A 16,432-nucleotide genomic window follows, 5' to 3' on the forward strand; every position below is an offset into this window, starting at 1 on the left:
CTGGGAGCAGCCGTAGTACAGCGAGCGGAGCTGAGGGCCCCCCGCGGCGGGCCCCGAGCCCTCGCTGAGCTGTCGGCGGTAGGGGTGCAGGAGCCGTCCCTGGACGCCGAGCCGCCTGGAGCACCGCAGCCCCCGTCGGTGCTGTGTCTCCGGTCCGGGGCCCTCATCGGGCCCCTGAGGGGCAGGCTGGGCCGGCTGTGTTCCTGAGACCGGGACAAACACTCAGAGTCAAAGGGTTGTTTGGAGCTCCTCTGGTCACTGAATTCACTGTTCTCATCACGGATTTAGTGGGGAATACACTTAAACATATTTTTATAAACTAAATCATACAGCAGCTAGCAACCCATTTTCTGGGTGCTTGGGGACAAGTTGGAATGACATCTGATAGTGTCAATCACAGGAGTTGATACACCACATAGCTGTCGTCGTGTAATGCAGTGTCCTTCGTGCTTGATTATTGGATGAAGCCAATCCTATTTTAAGAGAACCAGTTTTGATCTATATCTTACTATAGAAGCTGCTGACACTCTAGTCAAGACTGAATCAGAAGAATGGATGGATTGGACACACACATTGGATTTTTGCAAAGCTGCTGAAACCAGCTTTGAAACCCTTATCCCTTAAAAAAAACATCTGACCTTTTTCTGATGCAGCGTATGATTAAATACAAGTAGACAAGGGATATCCTGTGCCCATTGGAATAAGTGCAGATTAAGATTAGTGACTAGATTAGAGAATATAGAGGGCTGTTAGTCGGGACATGGGGGGTACCTGTGACTGGGCCATCAGCAGCTTGCTGGTTGGAAGGGGTGGTGGGTTTGGCCTAAGGTGAGGCTGCTGGAGTAAAAACAAAGTGCATGTTTCAAAGTGGAATGGTTGAATGAATGCTCAGTTTGAGAGGCAGCGGAAACACAATTTATGCAAGCTATGCTATTGCGAATAAGAAAGTTGAGAGCTGGCACGGGGAAGACAGGTGGTTCATTGACAAATGATGCCTTGAACAGACATATTATATGTACAGATAAGTTTTCCTTTCCTGGAAGATTTTACTGAAACAAAATGGAAACCTGGATACAACAGACCATATGAAAGATTGACATTAAAAAGAAATGTACTTTTAACTTCCCAGTGAGCATATTAGTTTCAGTGGTTATGAAAGATCTTTAGGATGTGTTCTGGGACTATGGTTCAATCAACATTATTTCTACTGAGTAGTGGTTGAAATATGACTGAGCGAGCCCAACACTGCATCTTTATGCTATCCTATCCATGGAGCCAGTGTGTGTGTGTGTGTGTGTGTGTGTGTGTGTGTGTGTGTGTGTGTGTGTGTGTGTGTGTGTGTGTGTGTGTGTGTGTGTGTGTGTGTGTGTGTGTGTGTGTGTGTGTGTGTGTGTGTGCGTGTGTGTGTCTGTGTGCACACACGTATAGGAGTCGACCTGCTGTCAATATCATGAAATGCCGTTAAGTCTCACAACTTCCATGGAGAAGAGGCCCCCACTCTACAGAACCGTTACCTGATCCAAACAACCGTAAGGGACACGAGTAAAGTAAAGGTAACCTCAGCCTAACCCCCTACACAGCAAGCTCATTAAAACTGCCAACAAACCATGGCAAATGGGTCAACAAAAGCCAAGTAGTGCTGAGAGAGGCTAAACATGAGTCAAACACAAGCCATTGGAACCTCAGAGGTGTGTGTGTGTGTTTGCGTTTGTGTGTGCGTTTGCGTTTGCGTGTGTGTGTGTGTGTGTGTGTGTGTGTGTGTGTGTGTGTGTGTGTGTGTGTGTGTGTGTGTGTGTGTGTGTGTGTGTGTGTGTGTGTGTGTGTGTGTGTGTGTCTGTGTGTGGGTGTGTGTGTGTTTGTACAACGGTACTGGAAGCGTTGGACGACGTTATTGGGGAAGCTGCCAACCATACAAATTTACCCTTGTTTGGTATTTTGGGTCTTGCCGAAAACAACAGTCAATATTTATCTTGTTCTCTAGAAACAAGAACAGAGATCCCTTTAGAGCGTAATTGGGTACCGTTATTTGCATGAATTCAGCGACATGGTTACACAAAATGCTGTTTGAAGGAGCCGCTGTTGATGGAGTTCATGTCAGAGGTTGGATCAGGGTGACTATGAACAGGGTACTCTACACCCTTGCACCACGCCTTTTGGGATATTTCTACTCCCAGACATTGATCTAATGAGGTCAATGTGCAACTTTCAAGGGAAAAATGACTCTGCTAACCCCTCTGTTGGCATCAAAAGCAGATTTGACTGGCAGGCGCCTATGGAAGGATCGCTCGTACTTTGAAATACTTCCTGCTGCTTCGGCCCCATGAGCCAATTCACGCTAAGGATTGGTATGTGTTATCACGGAGTCTTCATGTTGACAGCGTGACAGTGTGACCAAATCCACCAAGTGTGTCTGAAAGTTCCCAATGGTTTCAGATTTTATTATTCTGCAATTGGTGCTGTTGGACGCAGGCTTTTTGTGTGTGTATGTGTGTGTGTGTGTGTGTATTCGGGCAAGTGTGTGTGTGTGTGTGTGTGTGTGTGTGTGTGTGTGTGTGTGTGTGTGTGTGTGTGTGTGTGTGTGTGTGTGTGTGTGTGTGTGTGTGTGTGTGTGTGTGTGTGTGTGTGTGTGTGTGTGTGTGTGTGTGTGTGTGTTTGTGTGTGTGTGTGGCACCTGTCCAAGTAGGCGCTAGAATATACAGAAGGAAAAAACCTGCTGCAACAGGTTCTTAAGGCCCTCACACTGGAGTCACTGGCAGCTGGGAGTCAATCTCTTCTTCTCCTCACCAAATGAGACATAAGATACACTACAATTACGTCCAGGGGCAGATAGTGGGAATGCTGCCCTGTGCCTTTGGGTTGCCCATGGCAAATGGTGCTCTTATAAGCGATCGACTTTCTCCTTGTTCATTGCTACACAATGTACTGAGCCTGGAGCCAACAGTCGGTCTGTAAGAATTCAGGTGTGACTTCTTCAGAGCATGTATTAATTATTAAACGGGTTCACTCTGCAGCTGACTTTAGAGTAGATCACTACCATACTGGTCAGTTACTAGCACAGAGTAGATCCCTACTTTATAGTATGATAACTAGAGTAGTTGGTCACTATTCAGCCTATGAACACTAAACAGTAACTGGTCAGTATCTGTCAGTATCTACCATACAGTAGATCCCTAATATACATATGATCAATATACAGTAGATCCCTAATATACATATGATCAATATACAGTAGATCCCTAATATACATATGATCAATATACAGTAGATCCCTAATATACATATGATCAATATACAGTAGATTCCTAATATACAGTACGATCACTGTACAGTAGATCCCCAATATACAGTATGATTACTATACAGTAGCTGGCACTATTCAGCCTTTGATCACTCTAGTGGAAATTGGTAGTAGCTAAGGCTTTTGTAGCTAAGGCTACAAATGCTATTATGCATTCTGCTGGGTTGTGCAGAATCCACATGAGTTGAATCTTTCCCTATCAAATAAACACTAACTAACTAACTAACTAAACAGTATATCCCTAGCATACAGTATAATCGCTATACAGTAGTCACTACTATACAGTGGAACATGATGTTGAATATGATCACTTAACACTACTTAACAGTATGACCTCTATACAGTAGCTCCCTGCTATACAGTATGATCACTAAACAGTAGATCACTACTATACATTATAATCACTTAACTACTTTTTCGTGATTATATTGTATCGTAGTGATCTACTGATACTGTATAGAAGTGATCTACTGATCACTTCTATACGGTATAAACACAAAACAGTAGATCACTACTATACAGTATAATCACTAAACAGTAGAGTAGACCACTTCTATACCATATGATCACTATATAGTAGATCATGGATTCTTAAGCTTTTTCAGACAACAAGAGCACATCTATTTGGGGTTCTGTGCGTTGTCACTACTATACAGTAGATGATCACTATACTTTACATCACTACTATACAGTAGATGATCACTATACTTTAGATCACTATTCTACAGTAGATGATCACTATACTTTAGATCACTACTATACAGTAGATGATCATTCACAATATGATCACTACATAAGATTATCACAGTAGCTGATCCCTAAGACCAATATACAGCTAATTATCACTGGGGTCCTCAGAATGATCACTATACAGAAGATGATCACTATACAATATGATTATTATACAGTATAATCACTACGGTAGATTATCACTAGACAGTATACTCACCATACAGTAGGGACCACTATTCAAGAGATGATCACTTTACCTTTTGATACCTTAAAGATGATTACTATACAGAATGAACACTAAACAGTATGATCACCAAACAATGTGTAGATGATCACTAAACAGTATGACCACAGTATGACCCTTTGTCTTCACTAAACACTTTGTCATCACTATTCATCCGAGGACAATCGGAAATTGCAACTATGCCACATGTCAGTGATGTGGTTTGAACAGAACAATTCATATAAAATCTCACTTCATAGATCCACATCTATCAATCCAATTCACAAATCTATACAATCTGTAAATTGGAGTTTCGCAATAAGTGAGTGTCCAGCTAAAAACGATGATTATATAGTTTATTAAGACGAAACATAAACACACCCACACTTACCTGATGAGCAGCGTGTGTGTTGTCCTGCAGGCGGGACAGGCGAGACTGTATGCCAGGTGTGTGATCACTTCATAACTGTTGTGAACACTTGAGATCTGGAGATTTGAACAGATGGGATCCTCCCCACGGCTTTTATAGTGACAGATGAAATATGGATCTCCCTCTCCCTTCCCTGCCAAAATCACAGAGGAATGGAGAGAGGGAGAGAGAGAAAATTAGCGAGAAAGAAAGCGAGAAAGCGAGTGTGCAAGATTGTGTGTTAGAGAGAGAGAGAGAGAGAGAGAGAGAGAGAGAGAGAGAGAGAGAGAGAGAGAGAGAGAGAGAGAGAGAGAGAGAGAGAGAGAGAGAGAGAGAGAGAGAGAGAGGGGTGGGGGGATGGAAAGAGTGAGAGAGAAGAGAGGGGAGAGCGGAGAATAGAGAGTGGGGAGGAGTGTGTCAACACAGGTAGATTCCTATCCTGGCCGTATTGTGAACCAGTAAAATGGCAGCAGCACCTTGAGCTAAACCTTTACCTTGTCCTCAGTGGAAGGGTGAGGGGCAGACAGATAGACCTGGGAAGCATTAGAGGTTGAACTAACTCTTGTGTTACGGTGCTCTGTTCCTACTGAATAAAGTGTCGGCAAGTGTCGGCTCCAGGCCTATTCCACAGAGAGGAACACTTTAAATGGTAATTCAATTGTAGGTAAATAAAGCAAACATACTAATAAATAAGAAAAAACATTTCTTCGATTAACTTTTGTGCTTATAAAAATGAGGGTGTGAAACAATTCATGAAAGTTGAAACACATGAAATGTTTGTACTTTTAATATTTAGTAGAATTTTTTTGGTAGTTTGCGATGCTTGGCCCTTGCGTAATACAGTCATGCCAATGCAAAGTGTGATAATAATAATGGGCCTACTGGAATTTATTACGTTTTCATACTGCAGATTCCCCATTTTAGAACAACACTGAACATTTGAGTTTAATATTTAAGCGTAAAAATTAAATGATCTCATTAAAGACGACAGCTTTTAATAATAGTATTCCTTAACCATCAAATAACCATATCCTGATTAAACATTATTATCCTTTGATAAGATATTCAATATGAAAGAAAATGAAATAATACAAATTATACAGTGGTTTGCTCCGGGTAAACTAATATCGTGATATAATATGATAGTCTTTGGAAATACTTCTGTTTTCTGTTTTAGTTCTAGCAATAATGTTCAAGCGGAGCACATGATTGTACGTATTTGTTAACAGTTGAGTTAATCCACAATGAAAAAGCTACTGTTAATCCGAGAGTCAGGTCAAGTCATGTCATGAAACAATAAATAACAAAAGCTTGCTTGACACTGACATATTGTCTTGTAAAAATGATCCTAAAACAACAGTAGGCTTGAAGGTAAAGGTGATGTCAGGCCTCCCTAGCAGCCAATAAATCTCATATTATATTATAAAATATACTACTCACTTCTGAGCAACAAAAAAGTTGTTAACAACAATATATTCTATGAAATATAACAGAAGAGATAAGAAATACATGGAAACATTTTGAGACCATGATGATCAGCAGTACAGGTTAGGTGGGTTCACCCAAAACCACTCGAACCCATCTCTGCCCAGCCCTGAATAGGACACCGTGCCTGAATTCCCTGTTCTATTTACTCAAATGCAACCCATGAAATCATCCTCACCCCTTTGAACCTGTTCAATTCGTTTTTCTTTTCCAAAGTAACTGGAAACATAGCTATGGTTGGATATATAAAATTACATATATCGTAATTATCGTAAAATTATACATATCGCCCGGGCAGGTCAGAATAAAGCCTTGATCAGGAGTTCTACAATTACAATTTCATCATCCTATTTCCATTTTAGGATTTATTGTAAATGTACATTAGTCTGAAATAAGTGGTCAAAATGCAGACATTAATACATAAAATATACATAGATATCAGCATTGAAGTACATTTCAATATTGGAACTGATAAAAAGGTTAAAGTTAGATTTGATATTTCCCTGGGGTGATATCGATAAATCAGTTTAAGCTGCAGTAGGTACGATTTGAGAGTTGCAAAGAGAGAGCCGATGACCCTCCTTCACTTCTTCCCCATTGATAAGTAAGATCTGACCGCATTTCTCCCTCATTGCTTTTGCATTACTGTCCACCATTTCTCTTCAGGTTTTTGTTCCTCCAACCTTTTCTGCTCAGGGGATTTGTATTGTGACGTGCGCCCATTCAGTAAAGTTGTTCAGGTTAAAAATGGCGGTACCCCTAGTGTTCAGCGCAATGTTGACGGTTATGATCCGAAAAACGTTCAGAAAAACTCCTGCCTTGACCAGGAATTAGAGAGGCGAACAATGATTATACATTAAATGAAACGAAAATAAAAGCAAAAAAGTACTGATGTTCAACACACTGCTAATATTCTACACTAATATTTAAAATATGTTGTTTTGGCCAATCTAGATAATCTAGATGATTGAGTGTATAATCTAAACGCACTTTATACGATGAAGCAAACCAGCTCATGAACAATGGGCCATCCTCAGCGGAGAAGCTGACGGTTCTCACCATGTCCATGGCCTTAAATGGGACATATTATACCACCAGGTGTGAGTGTGATTAGCCTTACAAGCCGTTTCAAAAATCTGCCCCATATGACATCACTAGTGTGCGTGTCCACCTAGATCTGTGCTGGATAGATGAGCAACGTTTACTTCAGTCCATTGCGTCGGCTGGTGGACTGATCTATCCAGCACAGATCTAGGTGAACACGCCCACTAGTGATGTCATATGGGGCCGATTTTCAAAACGGCTTGTAAGGCTAGTCCCACTCACACCATGTGGTACAATATGTCCCCTTTAAGGTTCCCTGAGGAGAAGGCGATGGCGTTGACGGCGTTGATGGCAGCACGACATAGAGCGGGGGCAGTTTGATGGCAGTCGCCTGGAAGAGGAACACGTTAGGCACACCATGTTGTCTTGAGGGGAGGGGTGTGTGTGTGTGTGTGTGTGTGTGTGTGTGTGTGTGTGTGTGTGTGTGTGTGTGTGTGTGTGTGTGTGTGTGTGTGTGTCAGCCTCACCAGGGAGACGGTGAAAGGAGGGATGCTCCACAGAGGTGTGAGACTTTCCCCCAACAAAACAGGCAGTGCAGAGGTCTGTCCACACAGAACCACACCAGTCACCACCAGCAACATGGTCTCACAGGAATCCGTGAAATGACTACGGTCGGACGCTTAACTCGAAATCCGTGGCCACATCACGGAAACACGCCGATATCCGTGTGTGAGCCACGGAATAACAGTGTCATTTACTACTCAGACCACCACGGATTTTGAGTTAAGCCCCCACTGTGGTCAAATGTGGCACACACACAGATTGAAACGGGAGCACACACACAGATTGAAACGGGAATCTGTGTGTATCATTGTCATTGTCATTTACTTGCATTGGAGCAACTTCCGTGGACACAACAAGGACAATTTAAGTGTTTCAGTGAGACCACCCCGGGTTTTGAGTTAAGCCCCCGTGGTCGACTCGCTCGTTGAAACGGGGATCCGTGTGTGAGCCACGGAACAGCAGCATCATTAACTTGCATTGGAGCGAATTCCGTGGCCACATCACGGAAATCGGCGTGTTTCCGTGATGTGTCCACGGATTTCGAGTTATTCGTCCGTAGTCATTTCACGGATTCCTGTGAGACCAGGTTGCTCCAGACACAACACTCAACACACGGAGGCCAGTGTATGACTGCACACATAATAACTGGATTTGACTCAATTCACAATAAATTGAAATTCTTTAAATAGATGAACCAATTACATTGACGAACGTAGGTACCCGATTCATGAATAGATGAATGCGATAATGAATGACCAAATTCCTGGACATCTTAAAAGGAAGAGTGAATGAAATGGGTGAATGAATGAACACACCATCAAACCCATGACGAAGATGATGACATTCACTATGTCCCTGTCTACACACTCGTCCACCATCTACATAGTCACCGTAACGCATACCGTACCGAGATTTATTATTAACTCTCAAAAAAATTGACTGTGATTATAAACTGAATTCCTGCGGTAACTCAGCGATAAGTGTTTGCAGATGAGACAGCATGACAGCGAAGGTTCCTCATAAAACAAAGACATGTCACTTTTGATCACTTCTGAAACGCAGGTGGCTGTTTGAAGGAGTACATTCAACTGCTTTGATATAACTACCACTAGCTTTAGACCCCATATTATACTCAATCTATGAGCTTATCATTTATTCTTTCTCATAGAAATATGGTAAACAAACCATAGGGCACCCAGCAATCAATGGCGCCACAGAATCGGCTTCATGCTTTTAAACGTATCTTCCATTGATCCTCTTTGTGTACAAAACACGCTTTTTTGCCACGGAGTATAAAATGGCACGAGTAGTCAACGCTCCCCTCAAGTTACCAGAGAGCCTGTGTTGAGTGTTGGGTCATTTATCCTGGATCCAGGGACCAACACACATCCTTAAGCACTGTTTCCACCTCGGGCCGATCAAAGGACTGTACGCTCTCTGAAGTCCTGACAGTGTAAGGCATGGGTGTTTGACTGTGGTGCAACTTGAGTTCTGTCACGGGTTGTTTCCCACTGGAATCAGTTTTAATAAAAACCAGTAAATGTAACCACTGTAGTAATTATACAAACACAAACAAGTGGCCTGGATACTATTTTCCTCATGAAAATGCTGGTGCTTTTCTTTGTCATAGGTTTTTGCTCATGGTAATTAACAGTACTCTCGCCTCTGAATCTTACAAATCAGAAAGCTTGTGTTGTATTTGCCCTGGCATTTGCTTCCGCCCCCAAACCGGTTCAGACAGATTTGAGAAGACCTCTAGCAGACCAATGCCAACTGTTTATCAAATACGGTGTAGATCATTACGATGACTGTTTTGTGAAGGGCCCTTTGGACAGCCATTTTCATCACAAAAAAGATTGCTGCGGTTGATAAGTTACACATTTCCTTGCTCTGATTTGTGTAGATCTATTAGGCCTATCCAATTAGGTTCAGAGGCAGATTGGTCGACATCCTTTTATTACTACACATGGAAATCTAAAACAAACTAAGAGGTTCCAGACTAAAACACATTTGTCAATTGACCAGGTGAGGTTAGCCTAGTATTACAGAGCTGTATGGGTCTTACATACACACAAACACAAACAACTTCCAGAAAAAATTAGATACGACACCTTGCTTTTTAATAGACCCTCTGCGTAGCCCATGTCTCTAAACATACAGTGTCAATCCTAACTAGGGAACCTACCATTTGTATGCTTCACCAAGAACCTGGGCAGCTCAGAAGGGATGCAGAAGAATAAAGACGACATGAAGTTTGCCACGATGCCGTCCGTCACATAACTGGAAATCAGGGGGAGCGAGAGATTAACACATGAACATAAAGTTTTCACTAAAACGTGAGCGTTACGTAAGCATGTACGCTTTCGCCTTGTTGAAAAGGGTGGAGGCCCACACGTGCATGAGGCCGGGCTCACGGGTTAACCAGAGGAAGACCAGCAGCACAAATATGACCAGCACACTGCCCTCAGCAATGCCCATGCTGCCCAGCTTCTTGTACTCCTCCTTCATCACCTGGTACGCCTCGCGTTCATTCGCGCTCCTTTTGCCGCAACCGAAGGACTGCTTCATGCTGAGGCGGCATGTGCAGTAGGGTGAGACGTTTATAGATCGTGTTGGAGTTCAAACTTGCCATGTCGTTACATGTTTCCCACACCACCCCGTGCATGATACTTACTTAAAGCCCAAGTACATGAATTGCAGCCATAGCCAGGAGAAAATGAGCATCAGCAACATGGTTGGAAATGAAAAGCAGAACCAACTCGCAAAGTTGATGATGTCCCCGTTTCCAGGAAAGAGTCTGCGGGAAGGGAAGCATGGGTTACAATGACCAGGTGTATATTTCACACTATTATACAATACTATGAGTAGTAGTAGTAGTAGTAGTATTATGTGTGTGTGTGTGTGTGTGTGTGTGTGTGTGTGTGTGTGTGTGTGTGTGTGTGTGTGTGTGTGTGTGTGTGTGTGTGTGTGTGTGTGTGTGTGTGTGTGTGTGTGTGTGTGTGTGTGTGTGTGTGTGTGTGTGTGTCTGGCAATTCACGCATGTATGTGCGTGAACGTGTGTGTGTGTGTGTGTGTGTTTATTCATTCTTGGAAAAGATAATCATGGAAGCTCCTACGCGTCAAGCTGGCCCTTCAAGATGACGTTGGGTGTGGTCCCTGTCAGGGTAGCCATCCCTCCAATGCTGGCAGCGTAACACACACTCATGCCTTTAGAGAGGTCCAAGTACTTAAGTTCCCGCATCAGCCACTATAAAACAAAAGGCTGCGTGTGAAAGCATGGTGTCAAATAAATAAGCAAGTCCATTATCCCATTAAGCCTAATGCCACTTTAACTACCCGGGGTTGCGCAGTTCACGACATGTTCTTGTGAAATCATGTTCCCTGTCAGCAAGGCCGGATTAACCATTAGGGCAACTGGGCACTTGCCCAGGGCCCGTGACATCAAAGGGGCCCTTGACAACGTTTTTTTTTTTTGTGCAAACATACATCTACAGACACCACATAACACGACAAAACCCAGATACGTGCGACAGACATGTAACATATACCAAAACATAAAGAATTATACGGGGACAAGGACAGATTACGAGAGGGTTTGGGGAGGTGTTTGTGAGAGGGAGAGAGTGAGTGGTGTGTGTGTGTGTGTGTGTGTGTGTGTGTGTGTGTGTGTGTGTGTGTGTGTGTGTGTGTGTGTGTGTGTGTGTGTGTGTGTGTGTGTGTGTGTGTGTGTGTGTGTGTGTGTGTGTGTGTGTTGTAAGGTCCATTTGTTTAAATAAAATAATAAGGATATATAGTAGTGAAGTAATCAACATCAAATGTTGAATTGTGATACAATAAACATGATCTTGACTTTGAAATTACATGAAAGTGTAGCCAATGGTTTATTTTTACTAAAAACCCACTAATTGCCTGCTTCATGGCTGGTGATAATTTCACATTTTTTAAATGTTCTATGGTTTTAAGTTAAGGCCTACCTAGCTGTTTGCTGTCAATACAATTGAAACATTCAATAAGTACTCATCAAGCCACCAAGTTCTGATGATAGCGACTTTACGATTGTTTGGCGGCGGCGGAGGGGGGGGGGGGGGGGGGGTGCTTGAGCCTTGTTGCCCAGGGCACAGAAAATTGTTAATCCGGCCCTGCCTGTCAGTGCATTTGTTGTGTTTCTTAGTCCTCCCAAAGCCAAAAAAAGTGTGAAACCACAAAGTATCTCAAGTATTTCAGGTAATTGAGTCACAATCACCAGTCAGTTCAGGTGACGCATCATTATCAACCCTTGAGTTAACAACAAAAGCTACACATGTTTTTAACAACATTACGAACATTCACACTAAGCTATTTTATATTTTCAAAATCCCAGAAAAGTCCCAGAGACCTGGGATCATTGATGTCATTGGTCAGTGATTTGCATTCTCAAACAAGACCAATGATTTCATATTAGATTAGAGTACAATATATTACTTTTGCTTGACAGCTTCTCTTTGTAAGCAAAGCACTAAACCATGCAAAGTTTCAAGTTTGGACTCCCCCCTCGAAAACAAGATGACTCATCTCAAGGGGCCATCTTCCACTACAAAAAAAATACATCCAGGCAAACAGAACCCCAGCTAGTACCAATGCCGCCTGCATTCTCCTCAGACTCGAGCTCATTGCCTCCGTGGTTCTCTTGGGGGACGTCCAGCTCAAAGGCCCAGTTCTCCTGGCTCATCTTGGAGCGATCCCTCTGGTCAGCCTGGCCCTCAACAGCTCGCAGCGGTCACAGGACGCCGTGGGCAATGGGCAGCATCATGGCCGTGGCAGCGGTGTTGTTGATCCACATGGACAGGAAGGCCGTGATGAGCATGAAGCCCAGCAGCAGGCTGGGAGGAAGGAGAGGGAAGAGAATGGATTCTTTGTTCCCAGGTTCTACAGAGGGAAGTTTTAGGCACAAAAGTGGTAAGAAATGTAAAAATATCTAGGGATTTAAAATGTCTCGATGTCCTTGAATTGAAGGGATCTTTTTTTTTTTTTTATTTGAAAGAAAAATTTATAAAACTGTGCGTAGGATCGTTACTAAATGTGTACGTACGCCCAAAAGCCAAGTTTTGCGTGCGGCAAAAAAATTCAGATTTATAAAACCCTGCGTACGCACACCGTACGCAATCTTTGCTTTATAAATCACAGACTGCCTACAAGTGTGCGCAGCTGAATCAGCTTCACGTTCCGCCCTGCACACCTCCCTTTTTAACCATAAATGGTCAATGCAAATGACCTCATGAATGCGATCTGCATATAAAACAGACTCAGGTGCAAGTAATATGTCTTGTCGGAAACAATGGCAGAAGTACTGAGAAAAGCAAAAAAGCGAAGCGAAACAACCTTGGCGTGGAAGGTCACGTCGGGTGGATTGCCCTAATGTGGGACATTTTTGGCTTTTCAGACTCATGTAGAATATTACGATGTGAAGGCAACACATTAAATCCACATCCAATACCTTTTTGAAACCCTCAGGGGTGTCCTAATCAAATCAAAAGAGAAAATGCAGATAACACATTCATAAAAGAAATTATATAGATATCAGTGCTCTTAGTGCCAAACTGTCTGAGAAAATGTGCAGCTTCCTAATGTGGGACAGTCATTTGCCTAATGTGGGACACTGTAAAGTCTATGTTAAAAGGTCTAAACCATGGTGCACCTTCATTCATGAACGATAGCAAAACTTCCTCAATAAGTAATTCTGTAGGTTATTTTTATGTTCAGTCATTTTATCATTTGCAATGTTGTTCCTCTTAAGAAAAACAAGATTTATGATGAACGTTGGAAAATTGAGCATCATCAAGCAAATAAAACAATATGATGGTTTTGATGCATTTATTAACATTAAATATCTGTAGTAATAAAGTATTTTAATACTGCAAAAGATCACTAAGAACATGTAAATAACCATTACTGTTGCATAAACCATGACTTGACTGGGTTGAAGTTTTACAACTGTCCCACATTAGGCTAATCATACTGTCCCACTTTAGGACACTTGTCCTAAAGTGGGACAGTAGAAAAATCAATTAAAATCAAATATATAGTTTAAATATACACCATGCTATACTATTTGTTTATGAACAAACATTTCATAAACACATTAAGATAAAAAGTAGCATGATTATTTTGATAATAATTACTTATACCCTTAACACCAATTTGGTGTATGTCACTGACCTTCTGGTAGCTTTCACAGCAGGTACTTCCTGTTTGATGATTTTCCCACCCTGATTTATGACTGGACAGTTCAAAGGTTAAATGATTTTGATCACATGACACTACAGCTTTGGTTTCCCCATAGTTTCACTAACATTTATTTGTTTGGGGAAGAGCCACACCCACTGAAGCTTAGGTGTCCCACATTAGGCAGTGTCCCACATTAGGGCAATCCACCCTACGCCAATTTCAGCCCCGTTTTGTGCGTACGCAACGGTTATAAATGAGACCCCAGAACTCTGAGGGCCGTTCTCTTGTGGAGGTTCCAGCGTTGCACGTCGATCGCCACTAACAGACCGCCGATGAACTTCATGTTGGAATCATTGATGTACTGGACACAGACCTGAATATTGACAGCAGTGATAAGATAGATGCATTCTTACTTGAATTGTTTTAACCTTTATTTAACCAGGAAAGTTAGAAATGTGCATATATTTGTTGCCATGCTAAATTATAGAAGCTTTCATTACAAATAGAAAACGATGAGTGTATTTCTTTGCCTCTCATTTTGGTAGAGTTTCAAAATAAAAGACTAGAAATGAACAACATATGTACCTCGAGCAAGGCGGTGACGGCCAGTGGTAGCGGCACTCAGTACACCTGTAGGCTACACACCCATCAGGATGACAGCATAGCCACATTTAACCTCCTGCCAAACCAGAGACACACACAGCCAATCAACGAGGGTTGAGATCTATGGTGACGATCTTCCACCAACCAACTGTTGAATGCCAAGGTGGTCTGTTCAAGGTAAAGCAATTTCAGAACTGTTCTGGGGCGGGACGACATTGTTAAAAAAAAAAAGTAAAAAGAAAAAAAATAATAAGTCAATTAGACAACCTCTCTAAAGCCCTTTTCACACATAGCTCCCCGTTTATTACTGGGATGGCATTGCATGCATTGCTATTTATTTACGGGGTTTGTTCACACATGCAGCACGTTCAGTAACATTTCCGTCTTGCGCCCGTTTACACATGGCATAGTAATGCCGGAATAGATGGGCCAATGGACAGTCCAGCAGATGGCGGTAAAGCAACCCTTTTTTGGATGAAAGCCGCTCTAGAATTTGGGTCCTACACAGACACATCGGGTCTTACCAGGCCGGGGACGACCAGTGGCAGTGGAAGGAGGACGAGAGGGGTGAGCACTATGAGCAGGTAGCTCTGCCAGATCCATTGCAGACAGCCGGCCATGTCCCCCGGTGGGTAGGATTGATACGCAGCGTGCTGAGAACAGGGAAATAACAGATTGTTATGTGCAACTTCAAAAGAGAGTTAGGGGGATAAAGTAGGCTATACACACTCTATAGTCTGTAGTATAGCCTTTACACATATTTGCTCAGAGAGAAGATTGCTCAATAATGCTTTTGTATTTATATCTGATGATCACATTATGAACTTCAGCAGTTTTCAGCTTTATCATCACACACACACACGCGCGCGCACGCACGCGCGCACACACACACACACACACACACACACACACACACACACACACACACACACACACACACACACACACACACCCTTTTCAGTCTCCAGAATAACTTATTTAATACATGCTTGCTCACTATTTTAGTAAATATTCGCAATTCTAAACCAGCGTAGATGCTTTTTATCAGTGCCTAAACCCAGCCTGGTTTGTGTATGCTATATTTTCATCTGTAGCCATGGTATCCATTTCTGCTGTTTCACTATTTTTTTGTCCTTTGAAAAAATCATTACTTCCATAACTTGGTCTACGGTTCTGACTTACGAAAGCTGGTACTTTATCCCTCCTTGGTTTGCTCGGACAGCCGCTCGGTCGCTCGGTGATCTTGCCAAAAAGTGATCCGAGTCCCACCTGATGTTCGTCCCCAGAGCGGAGCTCTCCAAAATACTGGCTCACTTAAACGTTTAAAAGAAAAGTAGCCCATTGTTTAACGGTCAATGTGTTATTCACGCTTATCCTTTTTAGGCTTTAACAATTTGGAAGTTATAAGGCTGCTTAAGTTAGGCTATTGAAAAAAATAGACTGTTACAATATCTACATGTATTTTGTGTATAGTGCCCATTTTCTTAGACTACTGAAGGCGTATTAGCTGGTGCTGACCTCGATTGATTGGAATAGTGACCAGATTGAGGTGCAAAAAGGTTGGTAGTGAGGCAGATTCCTGCTCCACAAAGATGGTCCAGATAGGAAGGTTGCTGAAGGAGTCCTCATGATCTTCAGCATGGTCATGCCATTTCCCTGCCATTTCCCATAAATTATCAACAAGCACAGTATACGACTTGTAAAAGTCTTCAGACTGCTCAAGACAACTCTAATACTTTGTGAATCCGTATGGCAGCAGACAAACCATCTATGTTGTCATCCCTGGAATAAGATGTCCTTTACACTCTGTTCTCTGCTGAGCTGGTGGGTTTTGCATGAATTGCATTAAGTGCATTGATAGAGTTGCTAT

At 42.4% G+C, this 16,432-nt stretch overlaps 1 pseudogene; it reads right to left on the minus strand.

The window, feature by feature from the left end:
• Positions 1-6,681: 6,681 nt before the first annotated feature.
• Positions 6,682-15,182, minus strand: LOC132475212 (solute carrier family 13 member 2-like; annotated as a pseudogene).
• Positions 15,183-16,432: the final 1,250 nt, after the last annotated feature.

The sequence above is a fragment of the Gadus macrocephalus genome, chromosome 16 (genome assembly GCF_031168955.1).
Source record: "Gadus macrocephalus chromosome 16, ASM3116895v1".
In the NCBI taxonomy this organism is placed as follows: Eukaryota; Metazoa; Chordata; class Actinopteri; order Gadiformes; family Gadidae; genus Gadus; species Gadus macrocephalus.